The sequence below is a fragment of the Pimephales promelas genome, chromosome 21 (genome assembly GCF_988280905.1).
Source record: "Pimephales promelas chromosome 21, fPimPro1.hap1.1, whole genome shotgun sequence".
NCBI classification, from domain to species: Eukaryota; Metazoa; Chordata; class Actinopteri; order Cypriniformes; family Leuciscidae; genus Pimephales; species Pimephales promelas.
In genome coordinates this window covers 4,129,836-4,144,677 of record NC_142789.1, presented here as the reverse complement: position 1 = coordinate 4,144,677, position 14,842 = coordinate 4,129,836, and the positions used below count along the sequence as shown (strand labels likewise).

The 14,842-nt window shown below is 37.3% G+C and overlaps 55 non-coding genes across 55 annotated transcripts; all 55 read left to right on the top strand.

Annotated features, from left to right (window-relative positions):
* The first annotated feature begins 70 nt into the window (after nt 1-70).
* On the top strand, nt 71-142 carry trnac-gca (transfer RNA cysteine (anticodon GCA)). Its single transcript has one exon. It is a non-coding gene; the product is annotated as a tRNA-Cys (tRNA).
* Nucleotides 143-281: 139 nt separating this feature from the next.
* Nucleotides 282-353, top strand: trnac-gca (transfer RNA cysteine (anticodon GCA)). The gene has a single exon. It is a non-coding gene; the product is annotated as a tRNA-Cys (tRNA).
* Nucleotides 354-492: 139 nt separating this feature from the next.
* On the top strand, nt 493-564 carry trnac-gca (transfer RNA cysteine (anticodon GCA)). The gene has a single exon. It is a non-coding gene; the product is annotated as a tRNA-Cys (tRNA).
* A 139-nt stretch (nt 565-703) lies between these two features.
* On the top strand, nt 704-775 carry trnac-gca (transfer RNA cysteine (anticodon GCA)). The gene has a single exon. It is a non-coding gene; the product is annotated as a tRNA-Cys (tRNA).
* Nucleotides 776-1,010: 235 nt separating this feature from the next.
* On the top strand, nt 1,011-1,082 carry trnac-gca (transfer RNA cysteine (anticodon GCA)). The gene has a single exon. It is a non-coding gene; the product is annotated as a tRNA-Cys (tRNA).
* A 563-nt stretch (nt 1,083-1,645) lies between these two features.
* Nucleotides 1,646-1,717, top strand: trnac-gca (transfer RNA cysteine (anticodon GCA)). Its single transcript has one exon. It is a non-coding gene; the product is annotated as a tRNA-Cys (tRNA).
* Nucleotides 1,718-2,375: 658 nt separating this feature from the next.
* On the top strand, nt 2,376-2,447 carry trnac-gca (transfer RNA cysteine (anticodon GCA)). The gene has a single exon. It is a non-coding gene; the product is annotated as a tRNA-Cys (tRNA).
* Nucleotides 2,448-2,587: 140 nt separating this feature from the next.
* trnac-gca (transfer RNA cysteine (anticodon GCA)) lies at nt 2,588-2,659 on the top strand. The gene has a single exon. It is a non-coding gene; the product is annotated as a tRNA-Cys (tRNA).
* A 138-nt stretch (nt 2,660-2,797) lies between these two features.
* On the top strand, nt 2,798-2,869 carry trnac-gca (transfer RNA cysteine (anticodon GCA)). Its single transcript has one exon. It is a non-coding gene; the product is annotated as a tRNA-Cys (tRNA).
* A 1,322-nt stretch (nt 2,870-4,191) lies between these two features.
* On the top strand, nt 4,192-4,263 carry trnac-gca (transfer RNA cysteine (anticodon GCA)). The gene has a single exon. It is a non-coding gene; the product is annotated as a tRNA-Cys (tRNA).
* Nucleotides 4,264-4,403: 140 nt separating this feature from the next.
* trnac-gca (transfer RNA cysteine (anticodon GCA)) lies at nt 4,404-4,475 on the top strand. The gene has a single exon. It is a non-coding gene; the product is annotated as a tRNA-Cys (tRNA).
* Nucleotides 4,476-4,614: 139 nt separating this feature from the next.
* trnac-gca (transfer RNA cysteine (anticodon GCA)) lies at nt 4,615-4,686 on the top strand. The gene has a single exon. It is a non-coding gene; the product is annotated as a tRNA-Cys (tRNA).
* Nucleotides 4,687-4,826: 140 nt separating this feature from the next.
* Nucleotides 4,827-4,898, top strand: trnac-gca (transfer RNA cysteine (anticodon GCA)). Its single transcript has one exon. It is a non-coding gene; the product is annotated as a tRNA-Cys (tRNA).
* A 141-nt stretch (nt 4,899-5,039) lies between these two features.
* trnac-gca (transfer RNA cysteine (anticodon GCA)) lies at nt 5,040-5,111 on the top strand. Its single transcript has one exon. It is a non-coding gene; the product is annotated as a tRNA-Cys (tRNA).
* Nucleotides 5,112-5,251: 140 nt separating this feature from the next.
* trnac-gca (transfer RNA cysteine (anticodon GCA)) lies at nt 5,252-5,323 on the top strand. The gene has a single exon. It is a non-coding gene; the product is annotated as a tRNA-Cys (tRNA).
* Nucleotides 5,324-5,462: 139 nt separating this feature from the next.
* On the top strand, nt 5,463-5,534 carry trnac-gca (transfer RNA cysteine (anticodon GCA)). Its single transcript has one exon. It is a non-coding gene; the product is annotated as a tRNA-Cys (tRNA).
* Nucleotides 5,535-5,673: 139 nt separating this feature from the next.
* trnac-gca (transfer RNA cysteine (anticodon GCA)) lies at nt 5,674-5,745 on the top strand. The gene has a single exon. It is a non-coding gene; the product is annotated as a tRNA-Cys (tRNA).
* Nucleotides 5,746-5,884: 139 nt separating this feature from the next.
* On the top strand, nt 5,885-5,956 carry trnac-gca (transfer RNA cysteine (anticodon GCA)). Its single transcript has one exon. It is a non-coding gene; the product is annotated as a tRNA-Cys (tRNA).
* A 234-nt stretch (nt 5,957-6,190) lies between these two features.
* Nucleotides 6,191-6,262, top strand: trnac-gca (transfer RNA cysteine (anticodon GCA)). The gene has a single exon. It is a non-coding gene; the product is annotated as a tRNA-Cys (tRNA).
* A 139-nt stretch (nt 6,263-6,401) lies between these two features.
* On the top strand, nt 6,402-6,473 carry trnac-gca (transfer RNA cysteine (anticodon GCA)). Its single transcript has one exon. It is a non-coding gene; the product is annotated as a tRNA-Cys (tRNA).
* A 139-nt stretch (nt 6,474-6,612) lies between these two features.
* Nucleotides 6,613-6,684, top strand: trnac-gca (transfer RNA cysteine (anticodon GCA)). Its single transcript has one exon. It is a non-coding gene; the product is annotated as a tRNA-Cys (tRNA).
* Nucleotides 6,685-6,919: 235 nt separating this feature from the next.
* On the top strand, nt 6,920-6,991 carry trnac-gca (transfer RNA cysteine (anticodon GCA)). Its single transcript has one exon. It is a non-coding gene; the product is annotated as a tRNA-Cys (tRNA).
* A 142-nt stretch (nt 6,992-7,133) lies between these two features.
* Nucleotides 7,134-7,205, top strand: trnac-gca (transfer RNA cysteine (anticodon GCA)). Its single transcript has one exon. It is a non-coding gene; the product is annotated as a tRNA-Cys (tRNA).
* Nucleotides 7,206-7,344: 139 nt separating this feature from the next.
* trnac-gca (transfer RNA cysteine (anticodon GCA)) lies at nt 7,345-7,416 on the top strand. Its single transcript has one exon. It is a non-coding gene; the product is annotated as a tRNA-Cys (tRNA).
* Nucleotides 7,417-7,556: 140 nt separating this feature from the next.
* Nucleotides 7,557-7,628, top strand: trnac-gca (transfer RNA cysteine (anticodon GCA)). Its single transcript has one exon. It is a non-coding gene; the product is annotated as a tRNA-Cys (tRNA).
* Nucleotides 7,629-7,768: 140 nt separating this feature from the next.
* Nucleotides 7,769-7,840, top strand: trnac-gca (transfer RNA cysteine (anticodon GCA)). The gene has a single exon. It is a non-coding gene; the product is annotated as a tRNA-Cys (tRNA).
* A 141-nt stretch (nt 7,841-7,981) lies between these two features.
* Nucleotides 7,982-8,053, top strand: trnac-gca (transfer RNA cysteine (anticodon GCA)). The gene has a single exon. It is a non-coding gene; the product is annotated as a tRNA-Cys (tRNA).
* A 140-nt stretch (nt 8,054-8,193) lies between these two features.
* On the top strand, nt 8,194-8,265 carry trnac-gca (transfer RNA cysteine (anticodon GCA)). Its single transcript has one exon. It is a non-coding gene; the product is annotated as a tRNA-Cys (tRNA).
* A 139-nt stretch (nt 8,266-8,404) lies between these two features.
* trnac-gca (transfer RNA cysteine (anticodon GCA)) lies at nt 8,405-8,476 on the top strand. Its single transcript has one exon. It is a non-coding gene; the product is annotated as a tRNA-Cys (tRNA).
* A 142-nt stretch (nt 8,477-8,618) lies between these two features.
* On the top strand, nt 8,619-8,690 carry trnac-gca (transfer RNA cysteine (anticodon GCA)). The gene has a single exon. It is a non-coding gene; the product is annotated as a tRNA-Cys (tRNA).
* A 127-nt stretch (nt 8,691-8,817) lies between these two features.
* On the top strand, nt 8,818-8,889 carry trnac-gca (transfer RNA cysteine (anticodon GCA)). Its single transcript has one exon. It is a non-coding gene; the product is annotated as a tRNA-Cys (tRNA).
* Nucleotides 8,890-9,028: 139 nt separating this feature from the next.
* trnac-gca (transfer RNA cysteine (anticodon GCA)) lies at nt 9,029-9,100 on the top strand. The gene has a single exon. It is a non-coding gene; the product is annotated as a tRNA-Cys (tRNA).
* Nucleotides 9,101-9,242: 142 nt separating this feature from the next.
* trnac-gca (transfer RNA cysteine (anticodon GCA)) lies at nt 9,243-9,314 on the top strand. The gene has a single exon. It is a non-coding gene; the product is annotated as a tRNA-Cys (tRNA).
* Nucleotides 9,315-9,443: 129 nt separating this feature from the next.
* trnar-gcg (transfer RNA arginine (anticodon GCG)) lies at nt 9,444-9,515 on the top strand. Its single transcript has one exon. It is a non-coding gene; the product is annotated as a tRNA-Arg (tRNA).
* Nucleotides 9,516-9,655: 140 nt separating this feature from the next.
* Nucleotides 9,656-9,727, top strand: trnac-gca (transfer RNA cysteine (anticodon GCA)). The gene has a single exon. It is a non-coding gene; the product is annotated as a tRNA-Cys (tRNA).
* A 139-nt stretch (nt 9,728-9,866) lies between these two features.
* Nucleotides 9,867-9,938, top strand: trnac-gca (transfer RNA cysteine (anticodon GCA)). The gene has a single exon. It is a non-coding gene; the product is annotated as a tRNA-Cys (tRNA).
* Nucleotides 9,939-10,078: 140 nt separating this feature from the next.
* On the top strand, nt 10,079-10,150 carry trnac-gca (transfer RNA cysteine (anticodon GCA)). The gene has a single exon. It is a non-coding gene; the product is annotated as a tRNA-Cys (tRNA).
* A 139-nt stretch (nt 10,151-10,289) lies between these two features.
* Nucleotides 10,290-10,361, top strand: trnac-gca (transfer RNA cysteine (anticodon GCA)). Its single transcript has one exon. It is a non-coding gene; the product is annotated as a tRNA-Cys (tRNA).
* Nucleotides 10,362-10,501: 140 nt separating this feature from the next.
* Nucleotides 10,502-10,573, top strand: trnac-gca (transfer RNA cysteine (anticodon GCA)). Its single transcript has one exon. It is a non-coding gene; the product is annotated as a tRNA-Cys (tRNA).
* Nucleotides 10,574-10,714: 141 nt separating this feature from the next.
* trnar-gcg (transfer RNA arginine (anticodon GCG)) lies at nt 10,715-10,786 on the top strand. Its single transcript has one exon. It is a non-coding gene; the product is annotated as a tRNA-Arg (tRNA).
* Nucleotides 10,787-10,926: 140 nt separating this feature from the next.
* On the top strand, nt 10,927-10,998 carry trnac-gca (transfer RNA cysteine (anticodon GCA)). The gene has a single exon. It is a non-coding gene; the product is annotated as a tRNA-Cys (tRNA).
* Nucleotides 10,999-11,137: 139 nt separating this feature from the next.
* On the top strand, nt 11,138-11,209 carry trnac-gca (transfer RNA cysteine (anticodon GCA)). Its single transcript has one exon. It is a non-coding gene; the product is annotated as a tRNA-Cys (tRNA).
* Nucleotides 11,210-11,349: 140 nt separating this feature from the next.
* On the top strand, nt 11,350-11,421 carry trnac-gca (transfer RNA cysteine (anticodon GCA)). The gene has a single exon. It is a non-coding gene; the product is annotated as a tRNA-Cys (tRNA).
* Nucleotides 11,422-11,562: 141 nt separating this feature from the next.
* Nucleotides 11,563-11,634, top strand: trnac-gca (transfer RNA cysteine (anticodon GCA)). Its single transcript has one exon. It is a non-coding gene; the product is annotated as a tRNA-Cys (tRNA).
* Nucleotides 11,635-11,774: 140 nt separating this feature from the next.
* trnac-gca (transfer RNA cysteine (anticodon GCA)) lies at nt 11,775-11,846 on the top strand. Its single transcript has one exon. It is a non-coding gene; the product is annotated as a tRNA-Cys (tRNA).
* Nucleotides 11,847-11,985: 139 nt separating this feature from the next.
* Nucleotides 11,986-12,057, top strand: trnac-gca (transfer RNA cysteine (anticodon GCA)). The gene has a single exon. It is a non-coding gene; the product is annotated as a tRNA-Cys (tRNA).
* Nucleotides 12,058-12,196: 139 nt separating this feature from the next.
* On the top strand, nt 12,197-12,268 carry trnac-gca (transfer RNA cysteine (anticodon GCA)). The gene has a single exon. It is a non-coding gene; the product is annotated as a tRNA-Cys (tRNA).
* A 139-nt stretch (nt 12,269-12,407) lies between these two features.
* trnac-gca (transfer RNA cysteine (anticodon GCA)) lies at nt 12,408-12,479 on the top strand. Its single transcript has one exon. It is a non-coding gene; the product is annotated as a tRNA-Cys (tRNA).
* Nucleotides 12,480-12,714: 235 nt separating this feature from the next.
* Nucleotides 12,715-12,786, top strand: trnac-gca (transfer RNA cysteine (anticodon GCA)). Its single transcript has one exon. It is a non-coding gene; the product is annotated as a tRNA-Cys (tRNA).
* Nucleotides 12,787-13,140: 354 nt separating this feature from the next.
* On the top strand, nt 13,141-13,212 carry trnac-gca (transfer RNA cysteine (anticodon GCA)). Its single transcript has one exon. It is a non-coding gene; the product is annotated as a tRNA-Cys (tRNA).
* Nucleotides 13,213-13,353: 141 nt separating this feature from the next.
* Nucleotides 13,354-13,425, top strand: trnac-gca (transfer RNA cysteine (anticodon GCA)). Its single transcript has one exon. It is a non-coding gene; the product is annotated as a tRNA-Cys (tRNA).
* Nucleotides 13,426-13,873: 448 nt separating this feature from the next.
* trnac-gca (transfer RNA cysteine (anticodon GCA)) lies at nt 13,874-13,945 on the top strand. Its single transcript has one exon. It is a non-coding gene; the product is annotated as a tRNA-Cys (tRNA).
* Nucleotides 13,946-14,083: 138 nt separating this feature from the next.
* trnac-gca (transfer RNA cysteine (anticodon GCA)) lies at nt 14,084-14,155 on the top strand. Its single transcript has one exon. It is a non-coding gene; the product is annotated as a tRNA-Cys (tRNA).
* A 140-nt stretch (nt 14,156-14,295) lies between these two features.
* Nucleotides 14,296-14,367, top strand: trnac-gca (transfer RNA cysteine (anticodon GCA)). The gene has a single exon. It is a non-coding gene; the product is annotated as a tRNA-Cys (tRNA).
* A 138-nt stretch (nt 14,368-14,505) lies between these two features.
* On the top strand, nt 14,506-14,577 carry trnac-gca (transfer RNA cysteine (anticodon GCA)). The gene has a single exon. It is a non-coding gene; the product is annotated as a tRNA-Cys (tRNA).
* The last annotated feature ends 265 nt before the right edge of the window (nt 14,578-14,842 follow it).

Below are 14,842 nucleotides of genomic sequence, written 5' to 3'. Positions count from 1 at the left end.
TTAACCTTATACAGACGAATTTAAGAAAATTCCAGAATTTGTTTTTCTTATTTGAAAAGATTTTTTGAAGGGGGGTATAGCTCAGTGGTAGAGCATTTGACTGCAGATCAAGAGGTCCTCGGTTCAAATCCGAGTGCCCCCTTTAGCATGTCCCAATCTGCACGTTATCTTTAGTGTTATGCTAGTTTCGTACAAGCCAATTACTTAATTCTTTAACCATATACAGACGAATTTAAGAAAATTCCAGATATTTTTTCTTATTTGAAAAAATCTTTTAGAAAGGGGGTATAGCTCAGTGGTAGAGCATTTGACTGCAGATCAAGAGGTCCTCGGTTCAAATCCGAGTGCCCCCTTTAGCATGCCCCAATCTGCATGTTATCTTTGGTGTTATGCTAGTTTCGTACAAGCCAATTACTTAATTCTTTAACCTTATACAGACGAATTTAAGAAAATTCCAGATATTTTTTCTTATTTGAAAAAATCTTTGAGAAAGGGGGTATAGCTCAGTGGTAGAGCATTTGACTGCAGATCAAGAGGTCCTCGGATCAAATCCGAGTGCCCCCTTTAGCATGTCCCAATCTGCACGTTATCTTTGGTGTTATGCTAGTTTCCAACTAGCCAATTACTTCATTCTTTAACCTTATACAGACGAATTTAAGAAAATTCCAGATATTTTATCTTATTTGAAAAAATCTTTTAGAAAGGGGGTATAGCTCAGTGGTAGAGCATTTGACTGCAGATCAAGAGGTCCTTGGTTCAAATCCGAGTGCCCCCTTTAGCATGCCCCAATCTGCATGTTATCTTTGGTGTTATGCTAGTTTCGTACAAGCCAATTACTTAATTCTTTAAGCTTATACAGACGAATTTAAGAAAATTCCAGAATTTTTTTTTCTTATTTGAAAAGTTTTTTTTGAAAATTTGGTGTTATGCTAGTTTCCAACTAGCCAATTACAGACAAATTTAAGAAAATTCAAGATATATTTTTCTTATTTGAAAAAAGTTTTTCGGAAGGGGGTATAGCTCAGTGGTAGAGCATTTGACTGCAGATCAAGAGGTCCTCGGTTCAAATCCGAGTGCCCCCTTCAGCATGTCCCAACCTGCATGTTATCTTTGTTGTTATCCTAGTTCCGTACAAGCCAATTATTTCAGTCTTTAACCTTATACAGACAAATTTAAGAAAATTCCAGATATTTGTTTCTAATTTGCAAAAAAGCTTTTCGAAAGGGGGTATAGCTCAGTGGTAGAGCATTTGACTGCACAATCAAGAGGTCCTCGGTTCAAATCCGAGTGCCCCCTTTAGCATGCCCCAATCTGCATGTTATCTTTGGTGTTATGCTAGTTTCGTACAAGCCAATTACTTAATTCTTTAACCTTATACAGACGAATTTAAGAAAATTCTAGAATTTGTTTTTCTTATTTGAAAATATTTTTTGAAGGGGGTCCTCAGTGGTAGAGCATTTGACTGCAGATCAAGAGGTCCTCGGTTCAAATCCGAGTGCCCCCTTTAGCATGTCCCAATCTGCATGTTATCTTTGTTGTTATGCTAGTTCCGTACAAGCCAATTATTTCAGTCTTTAACCTTATACAGAAAAATTTAAGAAAATTCCAGATATTTTTTTCTAATTTGCAAAAAAGCTTTGTGAAAGGGGGTATAGCTCAGTGGTAGAGCATTTGACTGCAGATCAAGAGGTCCTCGGTTCAAGTCCGAGTGCGCCCTTTAGCATGGCTGAGTGCGATCTTTGGCACTGTTATGCTAGTTTCCAACTAGCCAATCACTTCATTCGTTTACAATATTCTGGTGTTTTTGAGAAATATTGTTATATATTTATTTTCTCAATTTCAAACATGTTCTCCGAAACGGGGTTTAGCTCAGTGGTAGAGCATTTGAATGCAGATCAAGAGGTCCTTGGTTCAAGTCTGAGTGCCCCCTTTAGCATGTCCCAATCTGCACGTTATCTTTGGTGTTATGCTAGTTTCCAACTAGCCAATTACTTCATTCTTTAACCTTATACAGACGAATTTAAGAAAATTCCAGAATTTTTTTTTCTTATTTGAAAAGTTTTTTTTGAAAATTTGGTGTTATGCTAGTTTCCAACTAGCCAATTACAGACAAATTTAAGAAAATTCAAGATATATTTTTCTTATTTGAAAAAAGCTTTTCGGTAGGCGGTATAGCTCAGTGGTAGAGCATTTGACTGCAGATCAAGAGGTCGTCGGTTCAAATCCAAGTGCCCCCTTTAGCATGTCCCAATCTGCATGTTATCTTTGTTATCCTAGTTCCGTACAAGCCAATTATTTCAGTCTTTAATCTTATACAGACAAATTTAAGAAAATTCCAGATATTTTTTTCTAATTTGCAAAACAGCTTTTCGAAAGGGGGTATAGCTCAGTGGTAGAGCATTTGACTGCAGATCAAGAGGTCCTTGGTTCAAATCCGAGTGCCCCCTTTAGCATGTCCCAATCTGCACGTTATCTTTGGTGTTATGCTAGTTTCCAACTAGCCAATTACTTCATTCTTTAACCTTATACAGACGAATTTAAGAAAATTCCAGAATTTTTTTTTCTTATTTGAAACGTTTTTTTGAAGGGGGGTATAGCTCAGTGGTAGAGCATTTGACTGCAGATCAAGAGGTCCTCGGTTCAAATCCGAGTGCCCCCTTTAGCATGTCCCAATCTGCATGTTATCTTTGTTATCCTAGTTCCGTACAAGCCAATTATTTCAGTCTTTAACCTTATACAGACATATTTAAGAAAATTCCAGATATTTTTTTCTAATTTGCAAAAAAGCTTTTCGAAAGGGGGTATAGCTCAGTGGTAGAGCATTTGACTGCAGATCAAGAGGTACTTGGTTCAAATCCAAGTGCCCCCTTTAGCATGTCCCAATCTGCACGTTATCTTTGGTGTTATGCTAGTTTCCAACTAGCCAATTACTTCATTCTTTAACCTTATACAGACTAGGGATGGGACGATAACCGGTTTCACTATAAACCGTGATAAAATGTACTGACGGTTAGTATTATCGTTTAAAATTTAATTATCATTAAAACCGTGTTTGATTATCGCGATTTTAATAACTCACTGAATCCTGTCGGCCAGTCTGACGCAGGCGCGCAGCACGCAATATTTTTTTTAATTACTATTCGAGAAGGAATGGCGGAAGGCAGTGACCGTGCTCAGGAGATTTTTCAGCCTTTTAAGAGGAACAAAGGTGTGGTCATATTTTGGGTTTTACAAAAGTCCTGAGGGAAACTTGATCGAGGATGGTCACCCTGTCTGCCGAACAAAACGTCACTGCAATAGAAACACTTCAAATCTGCCGAGTCGTCTTGTGTGATCGTCACCCGAACGCAAGGCAAGTTAACTTTGACCTCAATAACAAAACTACGTCTGGGAAACGATTGGGCACGAAATGTTGTTTTGAGTTGAAACATTTTATGTCACTCAATTGAAATAGATGTGAAGCTTCCGCGAAGAAAAGTTCGTAGCAAGTGGATTTGAGCCAAAGACGAACGAACAACTTCAAACAAGACTATTATAAAGAGTGATATTTTAAGGGATAGTAAAGTATAGATACATCACGTATTAAACCGATTTTATTTTTACCACATAATTACGGGGACATATTGAATTGATAATGAGATTAGCTAATGTTTTAAATCGTACCTGTTTATGAATTCATTTTGTAAAACAATCGTCCAGAGTCAGACAAGATATATCACACCAGTATTATCAAACTCTGTAATTAATAAATCAACTCTGATTTCATTTTTGCAATACAATCAAAAACCGGAGACGCAAGACGGCAAGTTGTATTTGAATGAAACAAGAGTGCGCGTCCGTTGTGATATGGATGTGCGCTGTTTAATAATGCGTTGCTATTGACGACGGGCATTATAAAGAAGCAAATGCCATAGAATACAATCTTGCCTAAAAAACTGCATAGAGAGGCTTGTTTTATTTGTTGTTTGTTGATTTTCAATTATAAAACTTGTTGAAATGTTTTCAGTGTGAGCATCAGTTCTTTTTGAGCACTTTCATACATTTTTAACAAAACCGTGATAATATTGATAATCACGATTATTTTGGACACTATAATCGTGATATGAAATTTTCATACCGTCCCATCCCTAATACAGACGAATTTAAGAAAATTCCAGAATTTTTTTTTCTTATTTGAAACGTTTTTTTGAAGGGGGTATAGCTCAGTGGTAGAGCATTTGACTGCAGATCAAGAGGTCCTCGGTTCAAATCCGAGTGCCCCCTTTAGCATGTCCCAATCTGCATGTTATCTTTGGTGTTATGCTAGTTTCCAACTAGCCAATTACTTCATTCTTTAACCTTATACAGACGAATTTAAGAAAATTCCAGAATTTTTTTTTCTTATTTGAAACGTGTTTTTGAAGGGGGGTATAGCTCAGTGGTAGAGCATTTGACTGCAGATCAAGAGGTCCTCGGTTCAAATCCGAGTGCCCCCTTTAGCATGCCCCAATCTGCATGTTATCTTTGGTGTTATGCTAGTTTCCAACTAGCCAATTACTTCATTCTTTAACCTTATACAGACGAATTTAAGAAAATTCCAGATATTTTTTCTTATTTGAAAAAATCTTTTAGAAAGGGGGTATAGCTCAGTGGTAGAGCATTTGACTGCAGATCAAGAGGTCCTTGGTTCAAATCCGAGTGCCCCCTTTAGCATGTCCCAATCTGCACGTTATCTTTGGTGTTATGCTAGTTTCCAACTAGCCAAATACTTCATTATTTAACCTTATACAGACGAATTTAAGAAAATTCCAGAATTTTTTTTTCTTATTTGAAGCGTTTTTTTGAAGGGGGGTATAGCTCAGTGGTAGAGCATTTGACTGCAGATCAAGAGGTCCTCGGTTCAAATCCGAGTGCCCCCTTTAGCATGTCCCAATCTGCATGTTATCTTTGTTGTTATGCTAGTTCTGTACAAGCCAATTATTTCAGTCTTTAACCTTATACAGACAAATTTAAGAAAATTCCAGATATTTTTTTCTAATTTGCAAAAAAGCTTTGTGAAAGGGGGTATAGCTCAGTTGCAGAGCATTTGACTGCAGCTCAAGAGGTCCTCGGTTCAAACCCGAGTGCCCTCTTTAGCATGCCCCAATCTGCATGTTATCTTTGGTGTTATGCTAGTTTCGTACAAGCCAATTACTTAATTCTTTAACCTTATACAGACGAATTTAAGAAAATTCCAGAATTTGTTTTTCTTATTTGAAAAGATTTTTTGAAGGGGGGTATAGCTCAGTGGTAGAGCATTTGACTGCAGATCAAGAGGTCCTCGGTTCAAATCCGAGTGCCCCCTTTAGCATGTCCCAATCTGCACATTATCTTTAGTGTTATGCTAGTTTCGTACAAGCCAATTACTTAATTCTTTAACCATATACAGACGAATTTAAGAAAATTCCAGATATTTTTTCTTATTTGAAAAAATCTTTTAGAAAGGGGGTATAGCTCAGTGGTAGAGCATTTGACTGCAGATCAAGAGGTCCTCGGTTCAAATCCGAGTGCCCCCTTTAGCATGCCCCAATCTGCATGTTATCTTTGGTGTTATGCTAGTTTCGTACAAGCCAATTACTTAATTCTTTAACCTTATACAGACGAATTTAAGAAAATTCCAGATATTTTTTCTTATTTGAAAAAATCTTTGAGAAAGGGGGTATAGCTCAGTGGTAGAGCATTTGACTGCAGATCAAGAGGTCCTCGGATCAAATCCGAGTGCCCCCTTTAGCATGTCCCAATCTGCACGTTATCTTTGGTGTTATGCTAGTTTCCAACTAGCCAATTACTTCATTCTTTAACCTTATACAGACGAATTTAAGAAAATTCCAGATATTTTATCTTATTTGAAAAAATCTTTTAGAAAGGGGGTATAGCTCAGTGGTAGAGCATTTGACTGCAGATCAAGAGGTCCTTGGTTCAAATCCGAGTGCCCCCTTTAGCATGCCCCAATCTGCATGTTATCTTTGGTGTTATGCTAGTTTCGTACAAGCCAATTACTTAATTCTTTAAGCTTATACAGACGAATTTAAGAAAATTCCAGAATTTTTTTTTCTTATTTGAAAAGTTTTTTTTGAAAATTTGGTGTTATGCTAGTTTCCAACTAGCCAATTACAGACGAATTTAAGAAAATTCCAGATATTTTTTCTTATTTGAAAAAATCTTTTAGAAAGGGGGTATAGCTCAGTGGTAGAGCATTTGACTGCAGATCAAGAGGTCCTTGGTTCAAATCCGAGTGCCCCCTTTAGCATGCCCCAATCTGCATGTTATCTTTGGTGTTATGCTAGTTTCGTACAAGCCAATTACTTAATTCTTTAACCTTATACAGACGAATTTAAGAAAATTCCAGATATTTTTTCTTATTTGAAAAAATCTTTTAGAAAGGGGGTATAGCTCAGTGGTAGAGCATTTGACTGCAGATCAAGAGGTCCTCGGTTCAAATCCGAGTGCCCCCTTTAGCATGTCCCAATCTGCACGTTATCTTTGGTGTTATGCTAGTTTCCAACTAGCCAATTACTTCATTCTTTAACCTTATACAGACGAATTTAAGAAAATTCCAGATATTTTATCTTATTTGAAAAAATCTTTTAGAAAGGGGGTATAGCTCAGTGGTAGAGCATTTGACTGCAGATCAAGAGGTCCTTGGTTCAAATCCGAGTGCCCCCTTTAGCATGCCCCAATCTGCATGTTATCTTTGGTGTTATGCTAGTTTCGTACAAGCCAATTACTTAATTCTTTAAGCTTATACAGACGAATTTAAGAAAATTCCAGAATTTTTTTTTCTTATTTGAAAAGTTTTTTTTGAAAATTTGGTGTTACGCTAGTTTCCAACTAGCCAATTACAGACAAATTTAAGAAAATTCAAGATATATTTTTCTTATTTGAAAAAAGCTTTTCGGAAGGGGGTATAGCTCAGTGGTAGAGCATTTGACTGCAGATCAAGAGGTCCTCGGTTCAAATCCGAGTGCCCCCTTTAGCATGCCCCAATCTGCATGTTATCTTTGGTGTTATGCTAGTTTCGTATAAGCCAATTACTTAATTCTTTAACCTTATACAGACGAATTTAAGAAAATTCCAGAATTTGTTTTTCTTATTTGAAAAAAGCTTTTTTGAAAGGGGGTATAGCTCAGTGGTAGAGCATTTGACTGCAGATCAAGAGGTCCTCGGTTCAAACCCGAGTGCCCCCTTTAGCATGCCCCAATCTGCATGTTATCTTTGGTGTTATGCTAGTTTCCAACAAGCCAATTACTTCATTCTTTAACCTTATACAGACGAATTTAAGAAAATTCCAGATATTTTTTCTTATTTGAAAAAATCTTTTAGAAAGGGGGTATAGCTCAGTGGTAGAGCATTTGACTGCAGATCAAGAGGTCCTTGGTTCAAATCCGAGTGACCCCTTTAGCATGTCCCAATCTGCACGTTTTCTTTGGTGTTATGCTAGTTTCCAACTAGCCAATTACTTCATTCTTTAACCTTATACAGACGAATTTAAGAAAATTCCAGAATTTTTTTTTCTTATTTGAAACGTTTTTTTGAAGGGGGGTATAGCTCAGTGGTAGAGCATTTGACTGCAGATCAAGAGGTCCTCGGTTCAAATCCGAGTGCCCCCTTTAGCATGTCCCAATCTACATGTTATCTTTGGTGTTATGCTAGTTTCCAACTAGCCAATTACTTAATTCTTTAACCTTATACAGACGAAATTAAGAAAATTCCAGAATTTGTTTTTCTTATTTGAAAAGATTTTTTGAAGGGGGGTATAGCTCAGTGGTAGAGCATTTGACTGCAGATCAAGAGGTCCTCGGTTCAAATCCAAGCGCCTCCTTTAGCATGTCCCAATCTGCATGTTATCTTTGTTGTTATGCTAGTTCCGTACAAGCCAATTATTTCAGTCTTTAACCTTATACAGACAAATTTAAGAAAATTCCAGATATTTTTTTCTAATTTGCAAAAAAGCTTTGTGAAAGGGGGTATAGCTCAGTGGTAGAGCATTTGACTGCAGATCAAGAGGTCCTCGGTTCAAATCCAAGTGCCCCCTTTAGCATGTCCCAATCTGCACGTTATCTTTGGTGTTATGCTAGTTTCGTACAAGCCAAATACTTAATTCTTTAACCTTATACAGACGAATTTAAGAAAATTCCAGAATTTGTTTTTCTTATTTGAAAAGATTTTTTGAAGGGGGGTATAGCTCAGTGGTAGAGCATTTGACTGCAGATCAAGAGGTCCTCGGTTCAAATCCGAGTGCCCCCTTTAGCATGTCCCAATCTGCACGTTATCTTTGGTGTTATGCTAGTTTCCAACTAGCCAATTACTTCATTCTTTAACCTTATACAGACGAATTTAAGAAAATTCCAGATATTTTATCTTATTTGAAAAAATCTTTTAGAAAGGGGGTATAGCTCAGTGGTAGAGCATTTGACTGCAGATCAAGAGGTCCTTGGTTCAAATGCGAGTGCCCCCTTTAGCATGCCCCAATCTGCATGTTATCTTTGGTGTTATGCTAGTTTCGTACAAGCCAATTATTTAATTCTTTAAGCTTATACAGACGAATTTAAGAAAATTCCAGAATTTGTTTTTCTTATTTGAAAAAAGCTTTTTCGAAAGGGGGTATAGCTCAGTGGTAGAGCATTTGACTGCAGATCAAGAGGTCCTCGGTTCAAATCCGAGTGCCCCCTTTAGCATGTCCCAATCTGCATGTTATGCTAGTTCCGTACAAGCCAATTATTTCAGTCTTTAACCTTATACAGACAAATTTAAGAAAATTCCAGATATTTTTTCTTATTTGAAAAAATCTTTTAGAAAGGGGGTATAGCTCAGTGGTAGAGCATTTGACTGCAGATCAAGAGGTCCTCGGTTCAAATCCGAGTGCCCCCTTTAGCATGTCCCAATCTGCACGTTATCTTTGGTGTTATGCTAGTTTCCAACTAGCCAATTACTTCATTCTTTAACCTTATACAGACGAATTTAAGAAAATTCCAGATATTTTATCTTATTTGAAAAAATCTTTTAGAAAGGGGGTATAGCTCAGTGGTAGAGCATTTGACTGCAGATCAAGAGGTCCTTGGTTCAAATGCGAGTGCCCCCTTTAGCATGCCCCAATCTGCATGTTATCTTTGGTGTTATGCTAGTTTCGTACAAGCCAATTATTTAATTCTTTAAGCTTATACAGACGAATTTAAGAAAATTCCAGAATTTGTTTTTCTTATTTGAAAAAAGCTTTTTCGAAAGGGGGTATAGCTCAGTGGTAGAGCATTTGACTGCAGATCAAGAGGTCCTCGGTTCAAATCCGAGTGCCCCCTTTAGCATGTCCCAATCTGCATGTTATGCTAGTTCCGTACAAGCCAATTATTTCAGTCTTTAACCTTATACAGACAAATTTAAGAAAATTCCAGATATTTTTTTCTAATTTGCAAAAAAGCTTTGTGAAAGGGGGTATAGCTCAGTGGTAGAGCATTTGACTGCGGATCATGAGGTCCTCGGTTCAAATCCAAGTGCCCTCTTTAGCATGCCCCAATCTGCATGTTATCTTTGGTGTTATGCTAGTTTCGTACAAGCCAATTACTTAATTCTTTAACCTTATACAGACGAATTTAAGAAAATTCCAGAATTTGTTTTTCTTATTTGAAAAGATTTTTTGAAGGGGGGTATAGCTCAGTGGTAGAGCATTTGACTGCAGATCAAGAGGTCCTCGGTTCAAATCCGAGTGCCCCCTTTAGCATGTCCCAATCTGCACGTTATCTTTAGTGTTATGCTAGTTTCCAACTAGCCAATTACTTCATTCTTTAACCTTATACAGACAAATTTAAGAAAATTCCAGATATTTTTTCTTATTTGAAAAAATCTTTTAGAAAGGGGGTATAGCTCAGTGGTAGAGCATTTGACTGCAGATCAAGAGGTCCTTGGTTCAAATCCGAGTGCCCCCTTTAGCATGCCCCAATCTGCATGTTATCTTTGGTGTTATGCTAGTTTCGTACAAGCCAATTACTTAATTCTTTAACCTTATACAGACGAATTTAAGAAAATTCCAGAATTTGTTTTTCTTATTTGAAAAGATTTTTTGAAGGGGGGTATAGCTCAGTGGTAGAGCATTTGACTGCAGATCAAGAGGTCCTCGGTTCAAATCTGAGTGCCCCCTTTAGCATGTCCCAATCTGCACGTTATCTTTGGTGTTATGCTAGTTTCCAACTAGAAAATTACTTCATTCTTTAACCTTATACAGACGAATTTAAGAAAATTCCAGATATTTTTTCTTATTTGAAAAAATCTTTTAGAAAGGGGGTATAGCTCATTGGTAGAGCATTTGACTGCAGATCAAGAGGTCCTTGGTTCAAATCCGAGTGCCCCCTTTAGCATGTCCCAATCTGCACGTTGTCTTTGGTGTTATGCTAGTTTCCAACTAGCCAAATACTTCATTCTTTAACCTTATACAGACGAATTTAAGAAAATTCCAGAATTTTTTTTTCTTATTTGAAACGTTTTTTTGAAGGGGGGTATAGCTCAGTGGTAGAGCATTTGACTGCAGATCAAGAGGTCCTCGGTTCAAATCCGAGTGCCCCCTTTAGCATGTCCCAATCTGCATGTTATCTTTGTTGTTATGCTAGTTCCGTACAAGCCAATTATTTCAGTCTTTAACCTTATACAGACAAATTTAAGAAAATTCCAGATATTTTTTTCTAATTTGCAAAAAAGCTTTGTGAAAGGGGGTATAGCTCAGTGGTAGAGCATTTGACTGCGGATCAAGAGGTCCTCGGTTCAAATCCAAGTGCCCTCTTTTGCATGCCCCAATCTGCATGTTATCTTTGGTGTTATGCTAGGTTCGTACAAGCCAATTACTTAATTCTTTAACCTTATACAGACGAATTTAAGAAAATTCCAGAATTTGTTTTTCTTATTTGAAAAGTTATTTTGAAGGGGGGTATAGCTCAGTGGTAGAGCATTTGACTGCAGATCAAGAGGTCCTCGGTTCAAATCCGAGTGCCCCCTTTAGCATGTCCCAATCTGCACGTTATCTTTGGTGTTATGCTAGTTTCCAACTAGAAAATTACTTCATTCTTTAACCTTATACAGACGAATTTAAGAAAATTCCAGATATTTTTTCTTATTTGAAAAAATCTTTTAGAAAGGGGGTATAGCTCAGTGGTAGAGCATTTGACTGCAGATCAAGAGGTCCTTGGTTCAAATCCGAGTGCCCCCTTTAGCATGTCCCAATCTGCACGTTATCTTTGGTGTTATGCTAGTTTCCAACTAGCCAAATACTTCATTATTTAACCTTATACAGACGAATTTAAGAAAATTCCAGAATTTTTTTTTCTTATTTGAAGCGTTTTTTTGAAAGGGGGTATAGCTCTTTGGTAGAGCATTTGACTGCAGATCAAGAGGTCCTCGGTTCAAATCCGAGTGCCCCCTTTAGCATGTCCCAATCTGCATGTTATCTTTGTTGTTATGCTAGTTCCGTACAAGCCAATTATTTCAGTCTTTAACCTTATACAGACAAATTTAAGAAAATTCCAGATATTTTTTTCTAATTTGCAAAAAAGCTTTGTGAAAGGGGGTATAGCTCAGTGGCAGAGCATTTGACTGCAGCTCAAGAGGTCCTCGGTTCAAACCCGAGTGCCCTCTTTAGCATGCCCCAATCTGCATGTTATCTTTGGTGTTATGCTAGTTTCGTACAAGCCAATTACTTAATTCTTTAACCTTATACAGACGAATTTAAGAAAATTCCAGAATTTGTTTTTCTTATTTGAAAAGATTTTTTGAAGGGGGGTATAGCTCAGTGGTAGAGCATTTGACTGCAGATCAAGAGGTCCTCGGTTCAAATCCGAGTGCCCCCTTTAGCATGTCCCAATCTGCACGTTATCTTTAGTGTTATGCTAGTTTCCAACTAGCCAATTACTTCATTCTTTAACCTTATACAGACAAATTTAAGAAAATTCCAGATATTTTTTCTTATTTGAAAAAATCTTTTAGAAAGGGGGTATAGCTCAGTGGTAGAGCATTTGACTGCAGATCAAGAGGTCCTTGGTTCAAATCCGAGTGCCCCCTTTAGCATGCCCCAATCTGCATGTTATCTTTGGTGTTATGCTAGTTTCGTACAAGCCAATTACTTAATTCTTTAACCTTATACAGACGAATTTAAGAAAATTCCAGATATTTTTTCTTATTTGAAAAAATCTTTTAGAAAGGGGGTATAGCTCAGTGGTAGAGCATTTGACTGCAGATCAAGAGGTCCTCGGTTCAAATCCGAGTGCCCCCTTTAGCATGTCCCAATCTGCACGTTATCTTTGGTGTTATGCTAGTTTCCAACTAGCCAATTACTTCATTCTTTAACCTTATACAGACGAATTTAAGAAAATTCCAGATATTTTATCTTATTTGAAAAAATCTTTTAGAAAGGGGGTATAGCTCAGTGGTAGAGCATTTGACTGCAGATCAAGAGGTCCTTGGTTCAAATCCGAGTGCCCCCTTTAGCATGCCCCAATCTGCATGTTATCTTTGGTGTTATGCTAGTTTCGTACAAGCCAATTACTTAATTCTTTAAGCTTATACAGACGAATTTAAGAAAATTCCAGAATTTTTTTTTCTTATTTGAAAAGTTTTTTTTGAAAATTTGGTGTTATGCTAGTTTCCAACTAGCCAATTACAGACAAATTTAAGAAAATTCAAGATATATTTTTCTTATTTGAAAAAAGCTTTTCGGAAGGGGGTATAGCTCAGTGGTAGAGCATTTGACTGCAGATCAAGAGGTCCTCGGTTCAAATCCGAGTGCCCCCTTCAGCATGTCCCAACCTGCATGTTATCTTTGTTGTTATCCTAGTTCCGTACAAGCCAATTATTTCAGTCTTTAACCTTATACAGACAAATTTAAGAAAATTCCAGATATTTGTTTCTAATTTGCAAAAAAGCTTTTCGAAAGGGGGTATAGCTCAGTGGTAGAGCATTTGACTGCACAATCAAGAGGTCCTCGGTTCAAATCCGAGTGCCCCCTTTAGCATGCCCCAATCTGCATGTTATCTTTGGTGTTATGCTAGTTTCGTACAAGCCAATTACTTAATTCTTTAACCTTATACAGACGAATTTAAGAAAATTCCAGAATTTGTTTTTCTTATTTGAAAAGATTTTTTGAAGGGGGGTATAGCTCAGTGGTAGAGCATTTGACTGCAGATCAAGAGGTCCTCGGTTCAAATCCGAGTGCCCCCTTTAGCATGTCCCAATCTGCATGTTATCTTTGTTGTTATGCTAGTTCCGTACAAGCCAATTATTTCAGTCTTTAACCTTATACAGAAAAATTTAAGAAAATTCCAGATATTTTTTTCTAATTTGCAAAAAAGCTTTGTGAAAGGGGGTATAGCTCAGTGGTAGAGCATTTGACTGCAGATCAAGAGGTCCTCGGTTCAAGTCCGAGTGCGCCCTTTAGCATGGCTGAGTGCGATCTTTGGCACTGTTATGCTAGTTTCCAACTAGCCAATCACTTCATTCGTTTACAATATTCTGGTGTTTTTGAGAAATATTGTTATATATTTATTTTCTCAATTTCAAACATGTTCTCCGAAACGGGGTTTAGCTCAGTGGTAGAGCATTTGAATGCAGATCAAGAGGTCCTTGGTTCAAGTCTGAGTGCCCCCTTTAGCATGTCCCAATCTGCACGTTATCTTTGGTGTTATGCTAGTTTCCAACTAGCCAATTACTTCATTCTTTAACCTTATACAGACGAATTTAAGAAAATTCCAGAATTTTTTTTTCTTATTTGAAAAGTTTTTTTTGAAAATTTGGTGTTATGCTAGTTTCCAACTAGCCAATTACAGACAAATTTAAGAAAATTCAAGATATATTTTTCTTATTTGAAAAAAGCTTTTCGGTAGGCGGTATAGCTCAGTGGTAGAGCATTTGACTGCAGATCAAGAGGTCGTCGGTTCAAATCCGAGTGCCCCCTTTAGCATGTCCCAATCTGCATGTTATCTTTGTTATCCTAGTTCCGTACAAGCCAATTATTTCAGTCTTTAACCTTATACAGACAAATTTAAGAAAATTCCAGATATTTTTTTCTAATTTGCAAAAAAGCTTTTCGAAAGGGGGTATAGCTCAGTGGTAGAGCATTTGACTGCAGATCAAGAGGTCCTTGGTTCAAATCCAAGTGCCCCCTTTAGCATGTCCCAATCTGCACGTTATCTTTGGTGTTATGCTAGTTTCCAACTAGCCAATTACTTCATTCTTTAACCTTATACAGACGAATTTAAGAAAATTCCAGAATTTTTTTTTCTTATTTGAAACGTTTTTTTGAAGGGGGGTATAGCTCAGTGGTAGTGCATTTGACTGCAGATCAAGAGGTCCTCGGTTCAAATCCGAGTGCCCCCTTTAGCATGTCCCAATCTGCATGTTATCTTTGTTATCCTAGTTCCGTACAAGCCAATTATTTCAGTCTTTAACCTTATACAGACATATTTAAGAAAATTCCAGATATTTTTTTCTAATTTGCAAAAAAGCTTTTCGAAAGGGGGTATAGCTCAGTGGTAGAGCATTTGACTGCAGATCAAGAGGTCCTCGGTTCAAATCCGAGTGCCCCCTGTTAGATTTTGGTGATGCCGAGCAGTGGTTTCAGTGGCTCGCCAATGTATTGGATTTCTCCAATACATAAAATAAGTAAGCTTGACCAGTTCTTGTGGGGAGAAGAATTTATTGAAGGTTTGTAGTGTAGCAGTCCTTCAGCAGCGATGTTATCATGTCACCCTTCAACAATCTTAACCCAATGTTCTGTCTGTGAGACAGAACTTTATAAAGAAGATTATGGGCTACAAACAATGGAAACCTGTTAGGACCTCCCACAGGAGAT